Source organism: Heterodontus francisci, chromosome 5 (genome assembly GCF_036365525.1).
Source record: "Heterodontus francisci isolate sHetFra1 chromosome 5, sHetFra1.hap1, whole genome shotgun sequence".
Lineage (NCBI taxonomy): Eukaryota > Metazoa > Chordata > Chondrichthyes > Heterodontiformes > Heterodontidae > Heterodontus > Heterodontus francisci.
In genome coordinates, this window is record NC_090375.1 from 9,777,960 (window position 1) to 9,800,289 (window position 22,330).

The 22,330-nt window shown below is 46.5% G+C and overlaps 1 protein-coding gene across 3 annotated transcripts in view; it reads left to right on the forward strand.

Moving 5' to 3' along the window:
* The window catches only part of LOC137369728 (mucin-2-like), a 138,588-nt gene that overhangs the window by 15,619 nt on the left and 100,639 nt on the right, over positions 1-22,330 (forward strand). The window lies entirely within an intron of this gene.

The window sequence follows — 22,330 nt, forward strand, 5'->3', positions numbered from 1 at the left end:
TTAACAATACTCCTTCAATGGGAGGACAATACTCATTCAACACTAAAACAAAAGCATGTTCTTATTACTCTTTCAACACTTTGGAATTTGATTCAGTAGGAAGGCTACAGGGTTTTGTGGATGCACAGTGCTAACACAGCAACAACAACTTGTACTTATATTGCGCCTTCAATGTAGCAAAATGCCCCAAGGTGCTTCACAGGAGCGGTATAAAACAAAATTTGACACCAAGCTACATCAGGAGATATTAGAGCAGATGACCAAAAGCTTGGTCGGAGAGGTAGATTTTAAGGAGCATCTTAAAGATACTCTTAAAGAGTGGTTTAGGGAGGGAATTCTGGAAGTTATGGTCTTGGCAGCTGCAAGCATAGCCGCTAAAGCTGTTGTGATTAAAATCAGGGATGCACAAGAGGCCAGAATTGGTGGAGTGCAGATATCTTGAAGGGTTGTGGGGCTGGAGGAGATTACAGAGATAGGGAGGGGTGAGGCCATAGATTGATTTGAAAACAATTGGAATTTTATAATTGAGGCATTGCTAGACTGAGATCCAGTGTACATGGGACTTGGTGTGAGTTATTTGGTCGGCAGCTCATCTCAGGGGTGGCTAGAGAACAGAGTTTATGGCAGGGAACGAAGACTGTGTCTTTGGTCTTCCCAATATTTAGTTGGAGGACACTTCTTCTCATTGAGCAGTGTGACCATTTAGAAACAGTGGAGGGTGAAGAGAGGCGCTGGTGAGGTAGAACTGGGTGTTGTCAGTGTCATGTAAAAATTGACGGTGTTGAACCCAGTCAAGATATAATGTTGACACTACCGATTACAGAGAATGCAGAGCACCAACACTCTGGATCAGAGAATGCACAGCGTGAACACTGAGCTTAGCGAATGCACAGAGAGAACACTGAGCTCAGAGAATGGGCAGTGGGTGAATAGGACTTGCTGCGAGTTAACATACATGCAGCAGTTTAGAATGAACTTTCAAGTTCATTGATGGTGGAAAACCGGAGGTTGGCCAGGAAAGTATTGGAATAGTTGAGTCTGGAGGTTACAAAAGCATGGATGAGGCTTTCAGCAACAGATGAACTGAGGGAAGGCAGAGACGTACAGTGTTGTGGAGGTGCAAATAGATGATCTTTGTGATGGAGAGGATATGATGTTGGAAGGTCAGCTTATAGTTAAATAGGATGCTGAGTGAATAGTCTGCTTCATCCTGGGACTGAGGCCAGGGAGACTGATGGAGTCAGTAGTGTGGGAACAAAGTTTTTGGAGGGAGAAGACAATGTCATAGACTCATAGAATGGTTGCAGCACAGAGGAGGTAATTTGGCCCGTTGTGTCCATGCCAGCTCACTGCAAAAGCACCTCACTTAGTCCCACTCCCCCGCCCTTTCCCTGTAGCCCTGCATATTTTTTCTCTTCAGATAATTATCCAATTCCATTTTTGAAAGCAGTGATTGAATCTGTCTCCACCACATGCTCAGGCAGTGCGTCCCAGATCATAACCACTTGCTACATAGAAAAGGGAGGGAGACAGAAAGCAGGGAACTACAGGCCAGTTAGCTTAACATCTGTCATAGTGAAAATATTAGAAGCTATTATTAGAGACATAATAGCAGGGCACTTAGAAAAATTCAAGGTAATCAGGCAGAATCAACATGATTTTGTGAAAGGGAAATCATGTTTAACCAATTTATTGGAGCTCTTTGAAGAAGTAACGTGCTGTGGATAAAGGCGAACCGGTGGATGTATTGTACTTAGATTTCCAGAAGACATTTGATAAGGTGCCACATTAAAGGTTATTGCAGAAAATTAAAGCTCATGGTGTAGGGGGTAACATATTGGCATGGATAGAAGATTGGCTAGCGAACAGAAAACAGAGAGTAGGCATAAATCAATCATTTTCTGGTTAGCAAGATGTAACGAGTGGTGTGCTACAAAGGGATATAGATGGGTTAATTGAGTGGGAAAAGATCTGGCAAATGAAGTATAATATGGGAAAATTCGAAATTGTCCTTTTTGACAGGAAGAAGAAAAAAGTAGCATGTTATCTAAATGGTGAGAGATTGCAGAGCTCTGAGATGCAGAGGGATCTGGGAGTCCCAGTGCATGAATGGCAAATGGTTAGTATACAGGTACAGCAAGTAATTAGGAAAGCTAACAGAATGTTATCGTTTATGGTGAGGGGAATTGAATACATACGAATATACAAATTAGGAGGGTTGAGTAGGCCACTCGACCCTTTGAGCCTGCTCCGCCATTCAATAAGATCATGGCTGATCCGATTGTAACCTCAACTCCACATTCCCTCTACCCCTAATTAACCTTTCAATCCCTTGCTTATCAAGAATCTATCTACCTTTGCCTTAAAAATATTCAAAGACTCTACTTCCACTGCCTTTTGAGGAAGAGAATTCCAAAGACTCACGACCCTCTGAGAGAAAAGATTTCTCTTCATCTCTGTCTTAAACAAGCGACCCCTTATTTTTAAACAATGACGCCTAGTTCTAGATTCTCCCATAAGAGGAAACACCCTTTCCACATCCATTGTGTCAAGAGGATTGGATCAGGAATACAAAGGAGGCTTATGGCAGATTCAGAGCGCTGAAAACAGCGGAGGCATTAGAGGAGTATAGAAAGTGTAGGGAGGTACTTAAAAAACTAATTAGGAGAGCGAAGAGAGGACATGAAAAAACACTGGCGGGCAAGATAAAGGAAAATCCTAAGGTGTTTTATAAGTATATTAAGGGCAAGAAGATAACCAGGGAAACAGTAGGGCCCATTAGGGAGCAAAGTGGCAAACTGTGTGTGGAGCCGGAGGACATAGGTGAGGTTTTAAATGATTACTTTTCATCTGTGTTCACTATGGAGAAGAACGATGTAGGTGTAGAGATCAGGGAGGGGGATTGTGATATACTTGAACATATTAGCATTGAAAGGGAGGATGTATTAGCTGTTTTAGCAGGCTTAAAAGTGGATAAATCCCCAGGCCCAGATGAGATGTACCCCAGGCTGTTATGTGAGGCAAGAGAGGAGATAGCAGGGGCTCTGACACAAATTTTCAAATCCTCTCTGGCCACAGGAGAGGTACCAGAGGACTGGAGGACAGCGAATGTGGTGCCATTATTCAAGAAGGGTAGCAGGGATAAACCAGGTAATTACAGGCTGGTGAATCTTAACATCAGTGGTAGGGAAAATATTGGAACAAATTCTGAGGGACAGGGTTAATCTCCATTTGGAGGGGCAGGGATTAATCAGGGATAGTCAGCATGGCTTTGTCAGGGGGAGATTGTGTCTGACTGACTTGATTGAATTTTTCGACGCGGTGACTAGATGTGTAGATGAGGGTAAAGCAGTTGATGTAGTCTACATGGACTTCAGTAAGGCCTTTGATAAGGACCCGCATGGGAGATTGGTTAAGAAGGTAAGAGCCCATGGGATCCAGGGCAATTTGGCAAATTGGATCCAAAATTGGCTTAGTGGCAGGAAGCAAAGGGTAATGGTCGAGGGTTGTTTTTGCGAGTGGAAGTCTGTGACCAGTGGTGTGCCATCGGGATTGGTGCTGGGACCCTTGCTGTTTGTCGTGCACATTAATGATTTAGATGTGAATATTGGAGGAATGATCAGCAAGTTTGCAGATGACACAAAATTGGTGTTGACCTACATAGTGAGGAGGAAATCCTTAGATTACAGGACGATATAGATGGGCAGAGCAGTGGCAAATGGAATTTAATCCTGAGAATTGTGAGGTAATGCATTTTGAGAGGTCTAACAAGGCAAGGGAATATACAATGGATGGTAGGGCCCTAGGAAGTACAGAGGCTCAGAGGGACCTTGGTGTACTTGTCCATAGATCACTGAAGGCAGCAGCACAGGTAGATAAGGTGGTTAGGAAGGCATATAGGATACTTGCCTTTATTAACCGAGGCACAGTATATAACAGCAGGGAGGTTATGATAGAGCTGTATAAAACGCTAGTTAGGCCACAGCTGGAGTACTGTGTACAGTTCTGGTCACCACACTATAGGAAGGATGTGATTGCACCGGAGAGGGTGCAGATAAGATTCACCAGGATGTTGCCTGGACGGGAGCATTTCAGCTATGAAGAGACACTGAAATGGCTAGGGTTGTTTTCCTTCGAGCAGAGAAGGCTGAGGGGGGACCTGATTGAGGTATACAAAATTATGAGGGGCATTGATAGGTTAGATAGGAAGAAGCATTTTCCTTTAGCGGAAGGGTCAATAACCAGGGGGCATAGATTTAAGGTAAGGGGCAGGAGGTTTAGAAGGGATTTGAAGAAAATTCTTTTTACTCAGAGGGTGGTTGGAATCTGGAACACAGTGCGTGAAGAGGTGGTAGAGGCAGGAATGCTCACAACATTTAAGAAGTATTTAGATGAGCACTTGAAACGCCATAGCTTACAAGGTTACGGGCCAAGTGCTGGAAAATGGGAATAGAATGGATTAGGTTAGGTGCTTGATGGCCGGCACAGACATGATGGGCTGAAGGCCTGTTTCTGTGCTGTATAACTCTATGACTCTGACTCTAAGACCCCTCAGAATCTTATATGTTTCAATCAAGTTGCCTCTTACTCTTCTAAGCTCCAGCGGATACAAGCCTACAAGTCTGTCCAACCTTTCCTCATAAGACAACTCGCCTATTCCATGTATTAGTCTAGTAAACCTTCTCTGAACCTTCTCACCAATGCCCTGTATAACTGAAGCATAACCTCCCTTCTTTTGTATTCAATTTCCCTTGCAATAAATGATAGCATTGTATTAGTTTTCTTAATTACTTGCTGTACCTGCATACTGACCTTTTGAAAATCATGCACTAGGACACCCAAATCCCTCTGCATCTCAGAGCTGTGCAATCTCTCACCATTTAGATAATATACTTTTTTACTCTTGCTGCCAAAATGGACAATTGCACATTCTCCCATATTATATTCCATTTGCCAGTCTTTGCCCACTCACTTAACCTATCTATATCCCTTTTGTAGCCTCCTTATGTCCTCTTCACAAGTTACTTTCCTACCTATCTTTGTGTCATCAGAAAATTTAGCAACCATATCTTCTGTCCCTTCATCTAAGTCATTTATACAAATTGTAAAAAGTTGAGGCCCCTGCACTGATCCCTGTGGCACACTCCTTGTTACATCTTGTCAACCAGAAGATGACCCATTTATGCCTATTCTCTGTTTCCTGTTCGCGAGCCAATTTTATATCCATATCAAAATGTTACCCCCTACATCATGAGCTTTTATTTTCCGCAACAACCTTTGATGTGGCACCTTATCAAATGCCTTCTGGAAATCTAAGTACAATACATCCACCAGTTCGCCTTTATCCACAGCACATGTTACTTCTTCAAAGAACTCCAATAAATTGGTTAAACATGATTTCCCTTTCACAAAATCATGTTGATTCTGCCTGATTACCTTGAATTTTTCGAAGTGCCCTGCTATAATATCTTTAATAATAGCTTCTAACATTTTCCCTAAGACAGATGTTAAGCTAACTGGCCTGTAGTCCTACTTTCTGTCTCCCTCCCTTTTTGAATAAAGGAGTTACATTCGCTATTTTCCAATCTAATGAAACCTTCCCTGAATCTAGGGAATTGTGGAAAATCAGAACCAATGCACCAACTATCTCACTAGCCACTTCCTTTAAGATCCTAGGATGAAGTCCATCAGGACCTGGGGACTTGTCAGTCCGCAGCTCCAATAATTTGCGCAGTTCCACTTCCCTTGTGATTATAATTTTCTTGAGTTCCTCCCTCCCATTTCCTGATCTACGGCTATTTCTGGGATGTTACATGTATCCTCAATGGTGAAAACCGATGCAAAATTCCTGTTCAATTCATCTGCCGTCTCTTTATTTTCCATTATTAATTCCCCAGACTCACTTTCTATAGGACCAATGCTCACTTTGTTAACTCCTTTTTAAATATCTGTAGAAACTCTGTCTTTATATTTCTTACCAGCTTTCTCTCCTTATCAGTCTTTTAGTCATTCTTTGCTATTTTTTATACTCTGTCCAATCATCTGGCCTGTCACCCATCTTTGCACAATTATATGCTTTCTCTTTAAGTTTGATACTATCTTTAACTTTTTTAGTTAACCACGGATAGTGGGCCCTCCCCTTGGAATTTTTCTTTCTAGTTGGAATGTATCTATTCTGTGTATTCTGAAATATCCCCTTAAATGTCTGCCACTGCATCTCTGTTGACCTACACCTTAACCTAATTTGCCTGTTCACTTTAGCTAGCTCTGCTTTCATGCCCTGAGAATTGCCCTTATTGAAGTTTAAAATACTAGTCTTAGACCCACTCTTCTCTTTCTCAAACTGAATGTAAAATTCAATCATATTATGATCGCTGCTTCCTAGGGACACCGTCGCTATGAGGTCATTAATTAATCCTATCTCGTTGCACAACCAGATCTAGTATAACCCGCTCTCTGGTTGGCTCCAGAACGTGTTGTTCTAAGAAACTATGCTGAAAACATTCTGTGAACTCCTCATCTAGGCTATCTTTGCCTATCTGATTTTTCCAATGTATATGTAGATTAAAATCCCCCATGATTATCATCGTACCTTTCTGACAAGCACTCATTATTTCTTCCTTTGGAAATCTCCTCCTCAAAAGGCGGTGGAAGCAGAGTCTTTAAATATTTTTAAGGCAGAGGTAGATAGGTTCTTGATAAGCAAGGGGGTGAAAGGTTATTAGGGGTCGTCGGGAATGTGGAGTTGAGGTTACTATCTGATCAGCCATGATCTTATTGAATGGCGGAGCAGACTCGAGGGGTCGAGTGGCCTACTCAACCCTCCTGAATCTTTGAGCTGTGAAGGCATAGAACATAGAACAGTACAGCACAGTACAGGCCCTTTGGCCCACGATGTTGTGCCGACCCTTTAACCTACTCTAAGATCAAACTACCTGCATACCCTTCATTCTACTATCATCCATGTACCTATCCAAGAGTCGCTTAAATGTCCCTAATGTATCTGCTTCTACTACCACCGTTGGCAGTGCATTCCACGCACCCACCACTCTCTGTGTAAAGAACCTACCTCTGACATCTCCCCTAAACCTTCCTCCAATCACCTTAAAATTATGCCCCCTGGTGATAGCCCTATCCGCCCTGGGAAAACGTCTCTGGCTATCCACTCTATGCCTCTCATCATCTTGTACACCTCTATCAAGTCACCTCTCATCCTTCTTCGCTCCAATGAGAAAAGCCCTAGCTCCCTCAACCTTTCTTCATAAGACATGCCCTCCAGTCCAGGCAGCATCCTGGTAAATCTCCACTGCACCCTCTCTAAAGCTTCCACATCCTTCCTATAATGAGGCGACCAGAACTGAACACAATATTCCAAGTGTGGTCTAACCAGGGCTTTATGGAGCTGCAGCATAACCTTGCGGCTCTTAAACTCAATTCCCCTGTTAATGAAAGCCAACACCCCATCACCTTTATGCTGCTCAGCTCCACTCCCAGCCTCGCCTTTCAAGCTGCTCCGGTCCGCTCTGCTCCCGGCCTCACCTTTTATGCTGCTCCGCTCCGCTCCTGGCCTCGCCTTTTATGCTGCTCCGCTCTGCTCCTGGCCTCGCCTTTTATGCTGCTCCGCTGTGCTCCCAGCCTCACCTTTTATGCTGCTCCGCTCTGCTCCTGGCCTCACCTTTTATGCTGCTCCGCTCTGCTCCCAGCCTCGCCTTTTATGCTGCTCCGCTCCGCTCCCGGCCTCGCCTTTTATGCTGCTCCGCTCCGCTCCTGGCCTCGCCTTTTATGCTGCTCCGCTCCGCTCCTGGCCTCGCCTTTTATGCTGCTCCGTTCCGCTCCTGGCCTCGCCTTTTATGCTGCTCCGCTCTGCTCCTGGCCTCGCCTTTTATGCTGCTCCGCTCTGCTCCCAGCCTCACCTTTTATGCTGCTCCGCTCTGCTCCTGGCCTCACCTTTTATGCTGCTCCGCTCCGCTCCTGGCCTCACCTTTTATGCTGCTCCGCTCTGCTCCTGGCCTCGCCTTTTATGCTGCTCTGCTCTGCTCCCAGCCTCGCCTTTTATGCTGCTCCGCTCCGCTCCTGGCATCGCCTTTTATGCTGCTCCACTCTGCTCCTGGCCTCGCCTTTTATGCTGCTCCGCTCCGCTCCTGGCCTCGCCTTTTATGCTGCTCCGCTCCGCTCCTGGCCTCGCCTTTTATGCTGCTCCGCTCTGCTCCTGGCCTCGCCTTTTATGCTGCTCCGCTCCGCTCCTGGCCTCGCCTTTTATGCTGCTCCGCTCTGCTCCCAGCCTCACCTTTTATGCTGCTCCGCTCTGCTCCTGGCGTCACCTTTTATGCTGCTCCGCTCTGCTCCCGGCCTCACCTTTTATGCTGCTCCGCTTTGCTCCTGGCCTCACCTTTTATGCTGCTCCGCTCTGCTCCTGGCCTCACCTTTCATGCTGCTCCGCTCTGCTCCTGGCCTCACCTTTTATGCTGCTCCGCTCCCAGCCTCGCCTTTTATGCTGCTCCGCTCCGCTCCTGGACCCGCCTTTTATGCTGCTCCGCTCTGCTCCTGGCCTCACCTTTTATGCTGCTCCGCTCCGCTCCCAGCCTCGCCTTTTATGCTGCTCCGCTCCGCTCCTGGCCTCGCCTTTTATGCTGCTCCGCTCCGCTCCCAGCCTCGCCTTTTATGCTGCTCCGCTCCGCTCCTGGACCCGCCTTTTATGCTGCTCCGCTCTGCTCCTGGCCTCGCCTTTTATGCTGCTCCGCTCTGCTCCCAGCCTCGCCTTTTATGCTGCTCCGCTCTGCTCCTGGCCTCGCCTTTTATGCTGCTCCGCTCTGCTCCTGGCCTCGCCTTTTATGCTGCTCCGCTCTGCTCCCAGCCTCGCCTTTTATGCTGCTCCGCTCTGCTCCCTGCCTTGCCTTTTATGCTGCTCCGCTCTGCTCCCAGCCTCGCCTTTTATGCTGCTCAGCACCGCTCCCGCCCTAGCCTTTTATGGTGCCTCACTCTGCTCCACTCCTGGCATCGCCTTTTATGCTGCTCCGCTGCACTCCGTTCTGTTCCTGGCTTCATTTTTTACACTGCTCCATCTGTTTCCGGCCTTGTCTTTATGCTGCTCCGGTCTGCGCCTTGCCTCTGCTTTTACACTGCTCTGCTCTGTTCCCAACCTTGCCTTTTATGTCTTTGGTTTTTCCAGTGTTTAATTGGAGGAATTTGCAATTCACCCAAGACTGGATGTTGGAGAAAGCGGTCTGATAGCACAGAGGCAGTGAAGGGGGCTGAGTGGGGTGGTGCTGAGGTAGAGGTGCCTGTGTAGCCTAACATCATGGGCCTGAATTTGCCACTGCCTTTGGGGTCCCTGAGCTCAAACCTGCTGGCAGTGAGGACATCTCGTCAATCTTCCGGGAGGCAGCCTCCTTATTAGCTGCCTTTGCATTCGCCGTACTATTAAGAACAGTGAGCAGTGTCTTAATGCTGCCAGCCCAATCAGAGGGCCAGCAGCTCTAGAGCCTCGGCAACTCCACTGGGACAGCTGGGTGCTGCTGAGGCATATCAGGGACTGTGATGACAACATGTAGTACAACACTGCGCTGTACTAGAGTGCAGAAGTAAACAAGATCTAGGGTGGAAGGTCCATAAGGATGGAGGGGAAATCCTTCCGCTGGATCGTTTGCAGCCAGAATTGCGGCATTTAATGCTCATGGCCCCGTCAGCGCAGCCTAGAGCCTCCAGCTCTGATGACCACCCAGCCTGTGCAGGGACTGAGAGGGTGTTTCAACAGGAAGGTGGTCTCTCAGCCACTTTAAACAAAAAAGTAAAAATATACTTAAATTATAGAGAAGTCAAACAGGCCACCACTGTTTGCTGGGGTGGGGAGGGGTGGGGGTGAGGGGAGCCCCTGCACAGGGTGGCCTTTGGTTGCACCCCCACCTAGACAGACAGGGAGGGCCTGCCGCTGGGTGCCTGCCGCCAGGCAATTAAACTGCCCCTTGTCACATCAGGAAACTGGAGGCCAATTGCAAAATCCCAGTCAGCCTCCTTAATTGCTGGTTTACAAGGCTCTTAATGAGACTAAATACCTGTTTTTCTGCTGGGGATGAGCAGCCTTGCCAGGCCACGAACCTTCGTCAGCCAAAATGGCTAACATCAGGAACAGGATCAGGAAACAGGCACACTGGTTGGCCTTGTAATTTTTAGGCCTTGTCTGCTTCCATTTCTGACCTTGTCGAAAATTCAGCCCATGGTGTGGCCTGAACAGCAGACTGTTCACAACTTCCTCTGACATAAATGCTCTACTTTCCTAATGAAACCTGACCATTTCTAGATGGTCCAGCAGGTGAAGTATTGTGGGGTGTAAGGGGTGTTCAGATCGAGGTAGTACCCTTGTATTTTCAGTCAGCTGCATCCAATTTTGTAGGATGGACTGGAATCACTTGTCCTCATCTACACCCAGCTCTCACTGCTGGCTCCAAGCGCCACACTCCAGTACACCGTCTCAGCTGGCTGGCGAAACATAGTGAGGGGAGAAATGGTGAACATGACACCACCTGGGCGGATGTTTTTCTTGATAAAGGTAACTGCCAGGGCAGAAGGATTCCAAGTGGCTCAAGTCACCATCATGTTCTGGACCAAAGGCGTACCACACCATATTGCGTGGACTACAATTGTTGGTATACCAGCTATGAATAAAATAGCAAGGGAAGGAAGGACCCTTCAAGCCTTAGTCGACAGCCCACCGAGGAGAGGGAAACCTTGAATGCAAACCTAGGGCTTGGAGACGTCACTGCGGCCATCCCAGTTCACTGGGCCATGACAGATGAGCTCCACACTTAAAGGGTAGGGTCAGTCAGCGTGAACTGTACTCCACCTTAAAGCACCACTGCGCAGGCAGGAAGGAAATCCATCCAACTATAACTCAACAAGTCCTGTAGGGACGGGAAAGGAGTGAAAATGGCAAGTGCAAGATGGCACAGCCAGCCGCAGTTCCAATCCTGCATGCAGGCGGCTCAGGATATTGTTCGTTTTGATGATGACCTAGAGACCACATCACCTGGTAGCACCCTGAGCAACCAAGCAGCCTTTTTGAAGGACAGCATCGCGTGCTCCGAAACTGGAGAGGGGCCTAGAAAAAGTGGTCTAAACTAACGCTCATCTCCCTACCACCCAGTTGGCTTGCCACGGTCAACAGGCATCTCTTAATGCGATCAAACTACGACAGAGAAGGAAGCGCGAATTCCTAACCTCGCTTCAACAGGTGGGAAAAGAAAAATTCTGAAACTCACCTGCTGGAAGGTGAGAACAATGCTCGACTGTGGTGATACCAGCTATCCCCAGTGACACTCAGCCCTGGTGACCCATGAGCTAGCCAGACTAGACATTGATATAGCGACCCTGAGTGAGGTCTGCTTCTCAGAGCAAGGCAGCTGAACAGAACACAACACTGGCCACACCCTCTATTGGTCAGGTAGACCTCAAGGTGAACAACGCTTCTTCGGTGTCGGCTTCATGGTGAAGACGACAATAGCCACTAAACTTTCAAGCCTGCCACTCGGCCACTCTGAATACATCATGTCCCTGTGCCTGCCCCTCCAAGACCAGCAGTATGTACCCCTCATCAGTGTTTATGCTCCAACCCTGAAGGCTAACCCAGCTGGCAAAGATAAATTCTACACAGATCTCCATGAACTCATCCAGAAAGCCCCTCCCAAGGACAAAATTATCATCCTTGGTGATTTCAACATCAGACTGGGCCGTGACAGCCTGGCATGGAAGGGGATGCTCAGAAACCATGGAGTTGGAAACTGTTATGAAAACAGACATTTACTCTTGGAATGCTGTACAGAAAAGCAGCTGTCCATAACCAACACCTTCCTTCAACAAAAAGATCGCTTCAGGACCACATGGATGCATCCCCGCTCTAAACGCTGGAACCTGATAGGTTACATCTTGGCGCGCCAGTGTGACCTAAAGGACTTCCTGCATACTAGAGTCATGCCCAGTGCTGACTGTCATACAGATCACCAGCTCGTTCATTCAAAGCTGAACTTCCACTTCAAACCTAAGCCCAAGAACAGGCCGAGACACAACCCAAAGAAATTTTGAGTCAGCAACCTGCAAACCTCATCTTGCAGAGATAGATATCAAACAACCTTACAGACTAGACTGGAACATCCTGATCTCACTGCTGATTCCACTCCAGAAGAATTCTGGGAACACATCAAAGCTGCAGTACTGGATACTTCCAAGAATAGGGAATGGTTTAATGAAAATGACAAGGAAATTCAAGTTCTGCTAAAAATAAAAAGGTCAGCTCATCAGGCTCGCCTTGCTCAGCCAGCCAAGAGAAAAAGACAGTCTATCGTCAAGCATGCAGCACTTTTCAATGTAAACTGAGGAACATTAACATGACTGCTGGATCGCACTTGCGGAAAAAACTCAACTGTACGCTGATACTGACAACATAAGAAGTTTGTATGAAGCACTAAAATCTGTCTATGGAACGGCATATCAAACTCAAAACCCTGAGGACCGCCGATGGCAAGACTGTACACACCGACAAGGAGTCAGTCCTCGATCACTTGTCGGAGTTCAGCGCCAATTGTACAGGTGTATGATACTGCATCAATCGCACCCAACAACAGCCTGTCAAAGAAGAACTGGATGAGAGCCCAACTCTGGAGGAAACTGTGACCACCATCAACCAGATGAAGAACAACAAAGCCCCCGGAGCCGATGGAATTCCTCCTGAAGCCTTGAAGCATGGTGGCCCTGCGCTATACACAAAGCTCCATGAGTTTTTCACGGCCTGCTGGGAACAGGGCAGGATCCATGGGATCTTCATGATGCCGTTATCAACACCTTGTACAAAAACAAAGGAGAAAAATCAGACTGCTTCAATTACAATGGGATCACCCTCCTTTCTATTGCTGGGAAGATCCTGGCTAGAACACCTCTGAACAGGCTTGGGCCGACCATTGTGGAAGAAAACCCTCCAGAGACGAGTGTGGTTTCGGAGCAAACAGAGGCACCACAGACATGGTATTTGCACTCAGACAATTACAAGAAAAGCATCGTGAGGAAAACAAAGGCCTGTACGTCACTTTCGTAGACCTCACCAAGGCATTCGACACTGTGAGCAGAGATGGACTTTGGAAAATCCTTGAAAAACTTGGATGCCCACCCAGGTTCCTGGCCACGGTGAAGCAGTTTCATGAAAATCAGTACTGACAAGTCAAACAAAACAGCGACCTCTCGAGTCCCTTCTGTATCTCCAATGGTGTGAAGCAGGGATGTGTGCTGGCCCCACCCTATTCATCATCTTTTTCAGAATGATGCTGCAGCAGGCAACGGAAAACCTTAAGGAGGGAGTTTACATACGCTTCCGGACTGAGGGAGGCCTTTTCAACCTCAGGCTTCTTCAGACTCACACAAAGACACAAGAAAAACACATCCGTAAACTTCTTTTGGCCAATGACTGTGCTCTCCTGGCCCACAGTCAGTCAGACCTGCAATGTATAACAACACATTTTTTCAAGGCGGCACAACTCTTCAGACGAAACATCAGTTTAAAGAAAACTGAAGTCCTGCATCAGCCTGCACCCCAAGAAGAATATAGACCACCAAGCATTGTCATCGAGGGAACCGAGCTGAATGCCGTCAAGCAATTTACTTATTTGGGGAGCGTCATCTTGTTTGATGCCACCATAGACAAGGAAGTGGACAATAGACTCTCAAAAGCAAACAGTACATACGGCAGACTCTACAAACGAGTGTGGAGCAACCACAGCCTCAGAGCACAGACCAATCTCAAAGTGTACAAAGCCATAAACTCACCACCCTTCTGTATGGCACTGAGCCATGGGTACTGTACTGCCATCATGTACGCCTTCTAGAGTGCTTCCATCAGCGCCGCCTCTGCAGCATCCTCAAGATCCGCTGGCAGGACTGGATCTCAAACATTGAAGTTCTGGAAACAGCCAACATCACCAGCATTGAGGCCACCCTCCTGCAAAGCCAACTGCGTTGGGCGGGTCACGTTGCCCGGATGGACGGCAGTCGCCTGCCCAAGATCGCATTGTATGGAGAGCTGACCACGGGCAAAAGGAACAGAGGGGCCCCATGCAAACGTTTCAAGGACTCCCTGAAGAAGTCCCTCTCTGTGTGCCACATCGACCATTTCCAGTGGGAGGCGCAGGCCATAGATTGTGATGCCTGGAGGTGCTACATCAGGAGAGCTACAAACACCTTTTGAGACTGAGGGAAGAACCATCATGAAAGAGAAAAGGAAGTGAAAGATAGTTCCAATTGCCCCCAGCATCGACAACACCTTCACTTGTACCCGCTGTGGGAGAATCTGCCACTCACGGATAGGCCTGACTAGCCACTAGGCCTGCAACCGATGACTACTACCTTCCCAAAATCTTTGTCCGTGAACAAATGCCAAGAAGAAGAGCAAGTGAAGTGAGGCAGAACCCCTCAGCAAACACACCACACCAAAAATGGCAACCTCGATTTCTGCCATGATTTCCCACCCATGATCCCTCTGTGGCCCTGATCATTCTGCTGGCAACACATCCACTGGAATGAAATAAACAGTTGGATATGGACTGGCTAAATGTAAGCACACAGTGGTGCAATTCTGGAACATGTATTTGACCAGGAGTCACATCTGCTATGTTGAAACTACAGTTTTTGGAGATGTCATGGCTACTTTGGCAGATTGCCATCTATGGAAGCAGTAACTGCAGCTACTACAGCAATGACAGCATCTCTTAGACCCACCTCCTAAGGTTTGGCTGGCTGCTACATTGATCTTTTGAAGTGCCACAGTCACCAGGAGATTTCTCACTGCCTCCCTCATTGCATTGCAGGTGCAAACTCTGGAATCCTCCAATTGTCCAGTCATCAGCACCCTGAGTGAAGAGATTGTTTCCACTACCTGCAAGTGACACCATTGCTCTTGAATCATTGATCTTTAACAGCCTGAGCCCTGACATCTTGGTCTGAGATCCTCAAAGAACAAAGAAAAGAACAAAGAAAATTACAGCACAGGAACAGGCCCTTCGGCCCTCCAAGCCTGCGCCGATCCAGATCCTCTATCTAAACCTGTCGCCTATTTTCTAAGGGTCTGTATCTCTTTACTTCCTGCCCATTCATGTATCTGTCTAGATACATCTTAAAAGACGCTATCGTGTTCGCATCTACCACCTCCGCTGGCAACGCGTTCCAGGCACCCACCACCCTCTGCGTAAAGAACTTTCCACGCATATCCCCCCTAAACTTTTCTCCTCTCACTTTGAACTCGTGACCCCTGGTATTTGAATCCCCCACTCTGGGAAAAAGCTTCTTGCTATCCAACCTGTCTATACCTCTCATGATTTTGTACACCTCAATCAGGTCCCCCCTCAACCTTCGCCTTTCTAATGAAAATAATCCTAATCTACTCAACCTCTCTTCATAGCTAGCGCCCTCCATACCAGGCAACATCCTGGTGAACCTCCTCTGCACCCTCTCCAAAGCATCCACATCCTTTTGGTAATGTGGCGACCAGAACTGCACGCAGTATTCCAAATGTGGCCCAACCAAAGTCCTATACAACTGTAACATGACCTGCCAACTCTTGTACTCAATACCCCGTCCGATGAAGGAAAGCATGCCGTATGCCTTCTTGACCACTCTATTGACCTGCGTTGCCACCTTCAGGGAACAATGGACCTGAACACCCAAATCTCTCTGTACATCAATTTTCCCCAGGACGTTTCCATTTACTGTTGAGGCTTTGTGCTTGTATCAACTCTGGGGAGAGACCGATTTCTCCTCAGAGTTGCCCCAGATCCTCCTACTCGTTCTGCTGTAGGATCCACCCAGTAATATCTGTACTGTGTCAGTAATACCGCTTTCCTGAATGGGTGGATCTGAGCTGTTGCTTGAATAAACAAGATGCTATTATAGAATGGGTGGATCAGGTGCAGGAAGGGTCCTTCTGGAGACAACAGGCTGCTTAGAATCTCTAAGAATTTAGCACTTTTGAGGGATGCAAAGGACAACTAACTGAGCTGTGCATCATAAGGTTGTGCTGCTCTTCGGTATCACAGTGTTTCCCTGCACCACTTTGAGAGTTGACTGCTGCTATTATAAAGGCTTTAATATGAGTTATAGAATCATTTACGGCACAGAAGGAAGCCATTCAACCCATGCCGGCTCTCTACGGAGCAATCCATTCAGTCCCACTCGTCTGCTTGATCCCCATAGTCCTGCAAGTCTATTTCCTTCAAGTGGCCATCCAATTTCCTTTTGAAGTCAGTATTGCCTCCGCTTCCACCACCCTCCTGGGCGGAGGGTTCCAGGTCATTACCACCCGCTGTGTAAAAATGTTCTTCCTCTCATTCCCTCTGCATCTCTCACCCAAAACCTTTAATCTGTGTCCCATAGTCCCTGTGCCATTAGTCAATGGGAACAGTTTTACTTTGTTTAACTCATCTAAGCCTATCATAATCTTGTACACTTCTATTAAATCTCCTTTGTTCCAAGGAGAACAACCCCAGCTTGTCCAACGTAAACGTAATCCCGCATCCCTGGAACCATTCTGGCAAATCCCCCCTGCACCCTCTCAAGGACCTTCACATCCTTCTTAAAGTGTGGCGACCAGACCTGGATGCAATATTCCAGTTGGAGCCTAACCAGAGCTTCATTAAGGTTTCACATTACTTCCCTGCTTTTGTACTCAATGCCTCTATTTATGAAGCCCAAGATCCCATATGCTTTGCTAACCACTCTCTCAATATGTCCTGCCACATTTAAAGTTCGATGCACATGCACCCCCTGAACCCTCTGTTACTGCACACTTCAGAACTGTGCCATTAAGTATATATTGCCTCTCCCTATTCCTTCTGCCAAAATGCATCACCTCATGATTGTCAGTATTAAATTCCATCTGCCACCTCTGCCCATTCTGCCAGCCTGTCTATGTCCTGTTGCAGGCAGTTCATATCGTCCTGACTGTTTTCCAAACTTCCAAGTTTGGTGTCATTGGCAAATTTTGAGATTCTACTCTGTATTCCAATATCCAAGTTATTTATATATAGCAAAAAAGCAGTGGTCCTAGCACTGACCCTTGGGGAACAGCCCAGTCTACCATCTTCCAGTCTGAAAAACAACCATTTACTGTGACTTGCTGTTTTCTGTCCTTAAGCCAATTTTTTATCCAATTGGACACTGATCTTCCTATTCTATGAGCACAGAATCCTGGCTGTTGTCCACCTGAAGGTGGCTGGTAATCATTGCAGTGCCATGCACCAAGGTATTAAGAGGACGTAGTGAGAAGCATGACACTACTTCTGTGGCCAGCTAAGTGGCACAGTAGCTACTTTCCTGATTTTGCGCTGACCAGATGGACAAGCGGATGAATGAAGTAGCTATGAGAACTGGCCAATCTGACAAGCCAGGATTCACTCTATAGAGGGCAGCACAGCAACCGATTTGTGCCAGTCGTTGGGAAGCTGGAATCATGCTATTGAGGGTGTCATAGCGTGATGGTTGTGTTACTGGCCTGGACTAATGATCCGGACGCATGAGTTCAAATCCCACATGGCAGCTTGGAAATTTAAATTCAGTTAATTAAAGCTGGAATAAAAAGCTAGTATCAGTAATGGTGATCATGAAACTACTGGATTGTATGTATGTATGCAAGTATGAAATCTGCTATCCTTATTCAGTCTGGCCTATATGTGTCTCTAGACCCACAGCAATGTTGTTGACTCTTAATTGCCCTCTGAAACAGCCTAACAAGCCACTCAGTTTTGTATAAAAACTGCTACAATCTTCATCACATAGACTGCAGTGGTTCAAGACGGCAGCTCACCACCACCTTCTCAAGGGCAATTAGGGAAGGGCAATAAATGCTGGTCTAAGCAGTGATGCCTACATCCTGTGAATTAATAAGAAAAATCTGCAAAATCTCCCTTCAGCTGGGAGAGAGAAGCCTCCACTTTAAGCAGCCTTAGTCTGAAGGGTGGGAGAATGTGACCCAGGTGTAAAGGGTCGGGGGGATAAAGAGGGAGAACATGATTCTCCAGTCAAATTCGAGCACAATTGGGAGGAAGCCTATTAAAGGCAAATAAGCACTGGTATTAGCTTCCCCATGACTTTCCTCCTTTGAAAAATTGCTAGTAACCATTCCAGCACTGCTAAAGTACTGGAAACATGGAAAAATGTCTTTACCCAGAGAGTGGTGAACATGCTACCACAGGGAGCAGTTGAGGTGAATATTTATTTATTTAGAGATACAGCACTGAAACAGGCCCTTCGGCCCACTGAGTCTTTGCTGACCAACAACCACCCATTTGTACTAACCCTACAGTAATCCCATATTCCCTACTACCTACCTACACTAGGGGCAATTTACAACGGCCAATTTACCTATCACCTGCAAGTCTTCAGCTGTGGGAGGAAACCGGAGCACCCGGCGAAAACTCACACGGTCATAGGGAGAACTTGCAAACTCCGCACAGGCAATACCCAGAATTGAACCTTGGTCCCTGGAGCTGTGAGGCTGCGGTGCTAACCACTGCGCCGCCCCAATAGCATAAATGCATTTAAGGGGAAGCTGGATAAACAAATGAGGGAGGAAGGAATAGAAGGAAATGTTGATAGGATGCGATGAAGGAGTGTGGGAGGAGGTTCGTATGGTGCATAAACACTGGCAAAGACCAGTTGGGCCAAATGGTCTGTTTCTGTCCTGTAAGTTCAATGTAATGTAACTAGCTGAATTCTACTGGTTGGGGAGTTAAGGTCTAGGGGGCAAAGTCTAAAAATTAGGGACAGCCCTTTCAGGAGTGAAATTAGGAAACGGCTACATGCAAATGTCAATTGATGCTAGATCAATTGTTAATTTTAAAATTGAGATTGATTATTTTTTGTTAACCAAAGGTATAAGGTGATATGGGGCAAATGCGGGTATATGGAGTTAGGTCAGAGATTAGAGATCTCATTGAATGGCAGAACAGGCTTGAGGGGCTAAATGGCCTACTCCTGTTCCGATGGAGATTAACTAGAATCAGACCTGGACTCCAAGGATTAAATTATGTGGAGAGGTTACACAAACGAAGATTGTATTCCTGGAATTTAGAAGGTGATTTGAACAAAGTTTTCAAGATATTAAGGGGAAGGATAGGGAAGATAGAAACTATTTCCACTGGTTGTGGAGTCTAGGACTAGGGAGCATAGATTACAGCCAGATGCTTCAGGAGTGAAATTAGGAAGCACTTATATACATAAAGTTTGGAACTCTCTTCCATAACTGGCAATTGATGCTTGATCAATTGCCAGTTTTTAAAACTGAGATTAATGAAATACGTAAATAGGAAGAGATTAGTAAAGTAAATGTGGGCCCATTAAAGGCAAAGACAGATGAAATTATAATGGGTAAGATGGAAATGGCAGAGACATTGAAAAAATACTATGTATCTGTCTCCATGGTAGAAGACACAAAAACATTCTGGAAATCCTGCGTGACGATGGCTACCCTGATCAGATCCTTTCTCGCTGTATTTCGCACAAACTTATGAATGGAGCTAGCTGTTTCACGCTGCTACTATGCAGTAGTGTGGTGTTCGTCACGAACAGGATGCTGCCATCAAGCCAAAAAGATATTCTGCCTATCACACAAATGAGTAATGTGATATATGAATTTCAATGCCAGTGTGATGCTAGGCATATAGGCCGTACGTCTCAAAGACTGGCGGATCGTATCAAACAACGTGTCCCTTCTGCTGTTCGCAATGGGCAAGGTACAGGCCGTACCTAACCAGCCCTTGTTTGCAAAACTCAAAACACAGTGTCCAGCATTAGATGTGATTCTGCGATTAGACACCATTTTCTAAATAATCCTAAGTGTGCTAAGAATTACGCTGACAACCAACTTAAGTTTGTCAGTAGAGCTCACAGTGTGTGCATTTGTGCATACTGGAAGCTGCATATATTAATACACGGGGCCCTGTTCTTTGCAGACAGAAAGAACATGTACACACATTGCGTCTATTTCAGCTAAACAAAATAAGTTTTTTTTTATTCATTCATGGATGTGGGCGTCACTGGCCAGGCCAGCATTTATTGCCCATCCCTAATTGCCCTTGAGAAGGTGGTGGTGAGCTGCCTTCTTGAACCGCTGCAGTCTATTTGGGGTAGGTATACCCACAGTCCTGCTAGGAAGGGGGTTCCAGGATTTTGACCCAGTGACAGTGAAGGAATGGCGATATAGTTCCAAATCAGGATGGTGTGTGACTTGGAGGGGAACTTGCAGGTGGCGGTGTTCCCATGTATTTGCTGCCCTTGTCCTTCTAGTTGGTAGAGGTCGTGGGTTTGGAAGGTGCTGTCTAAGGAGCCGTGGTGCATTGCTGCAGTGCATCTTGTAGATGGTACACACTGCTGCCACTGTGCGTCGGTGGTGGAGGGAGTGAATGTTTGTTGATGGGGTGCCAATCAAGCGGGCTGCTTTGTCCTGGATGGTGTCAAGCTTCTTGAGTGTTGTTGGAGCTGCACCCATCCAGGCAAGTGGAGAGTATTCCATCACACTCCTGACTTGTGCCTTGTAGATGTTGGACAGGCTTTGGGGAGTCAGGAGGTGAGTTACTCGCCTCAGGATTCCTAGCCTCTGACCTGCTCTTGTAGCCACAGTATTTATATGGCTACTCCAGTTCAGTTTCTGGTCAATGATAACCTCCAGGATGTTGATAGTGGGGGATTCAGCGATGGTAATACCGTTGAATGTCATGGGGAGATGGTTAGATTCTCTCTTGTTGGAGATGGTCATTGCCTGCCACTTGTGTGGCGCGAATGTTACTTGCCTCTTATCAGCCCAAGCCTGGATATTGTCCAGGTCTTGCTGCATTTTTACACGGACTGCTTCAGTATCTGAGGAGTCACGAATGGTGCTGAACATTGTGCAATCATCAGCGAACATCCCCACTTCTGACCTTATGATTGAAGGAAGGTCATTGATGAAGCAGCTGAAGATGGTTGGGCCTAGGACACTACCCTGAGGAACTCCTGCAGTGATGTCCTGGAGCTCAGATGATTGACCTCCAACAACCACAACCATCTTCCTTTGCGCTAGGTATGACTCCAGCCAGCGGAGGGTTTTCCCCCTGATTCCCATTGACCTCAGTTTTGCTAGGGCTCCTTGATGCCATACTCGGTCAAATGACAGCCACTCGCTGGTTCATTCCTCAGGGCAATGCCTTGACCAATCAGAGTCAATCTGCCTTGTTTAAATTCGAACAAAGTTTGGCAGTTAACTGTCAGTCACCATAAACTGGTGCGTTCTCCATGGCAACACCTCTAACAATCAGAGTCCACTTACCAACCAATCAGCACTCTCTTCTCATACAGTATAAATTTGTTGTTTCCCTTACATTGGTATTCTTGCGAGTTGTCCTGATGAGTGCAAGACAAAAAGCTTCGACAAAATGTCTGTATTTTCAGCAATACTCAAATTCTGGAAATAATGGGGAACCAAGGGTCTAATGAGAATGAGGAACTTAAATAAATCAGTATAAGTAAATAAATAATATTAGAGAAATTAATGGGACTAAGTTCCCATTAACTGATAGTACAAGGACTAGGTGACACAGATTGAAGGTTCTGGACAAGAGATGCGGGGGAATATGAGGAAGAACTTTTTCACGCAGCGAGTGGTAATGACCTGGAACTCGCTGCCCACGAGGGTGGCGGGAGTGGAAACAATGAATTGATTTCAAAAGGAAATTGGATGGGCACTTGAAGGAAATAAACTTGCAGGGCTATGGAGATCGAGCGGGGAAGTGGCACTGACTGGATTGCTCTGCAGAGAGCTGGCATGGGCTCGACGGGCCGAATGGCCTCTTTCTGTGCTGTAAGTGACTCTGTAACTCTAAGTGGACCTGCATCCTACGGTTTTAAAAGAGACAGCTGCAGAGATAGTGGGTGCATTGGTTTTGATCTTCCAAACTTCCTTAGATTCTAGAACAGTTCCCAAGGATTGGAAGGTAACAAACATAACCCTGTTATTTAAGAAAGGAGGAAGAGAGAAAATAGGAAACTACAGGCCAGTTAGTTCAACATCAGTAGTGGCAAAATGCTAGAATTTATTATTAAGGACGTGGTAACAGGGCACTTAGAAAATCATAATATGATTAAGCAGAATCAACACTAGTCACTGGACTAGTAATCCAGAGACCAAGACTAATGCTCTAGGGGCATGGGTTTGAATCCCACCACAGCAGATGGTGAAATTTGAATTCAATTAAGAAATATGTAATTAAAAGCTAGTCTAATAGTGACCATGAAACCATTGTCGTTTGTTGTAAAAATCCATCTGGTT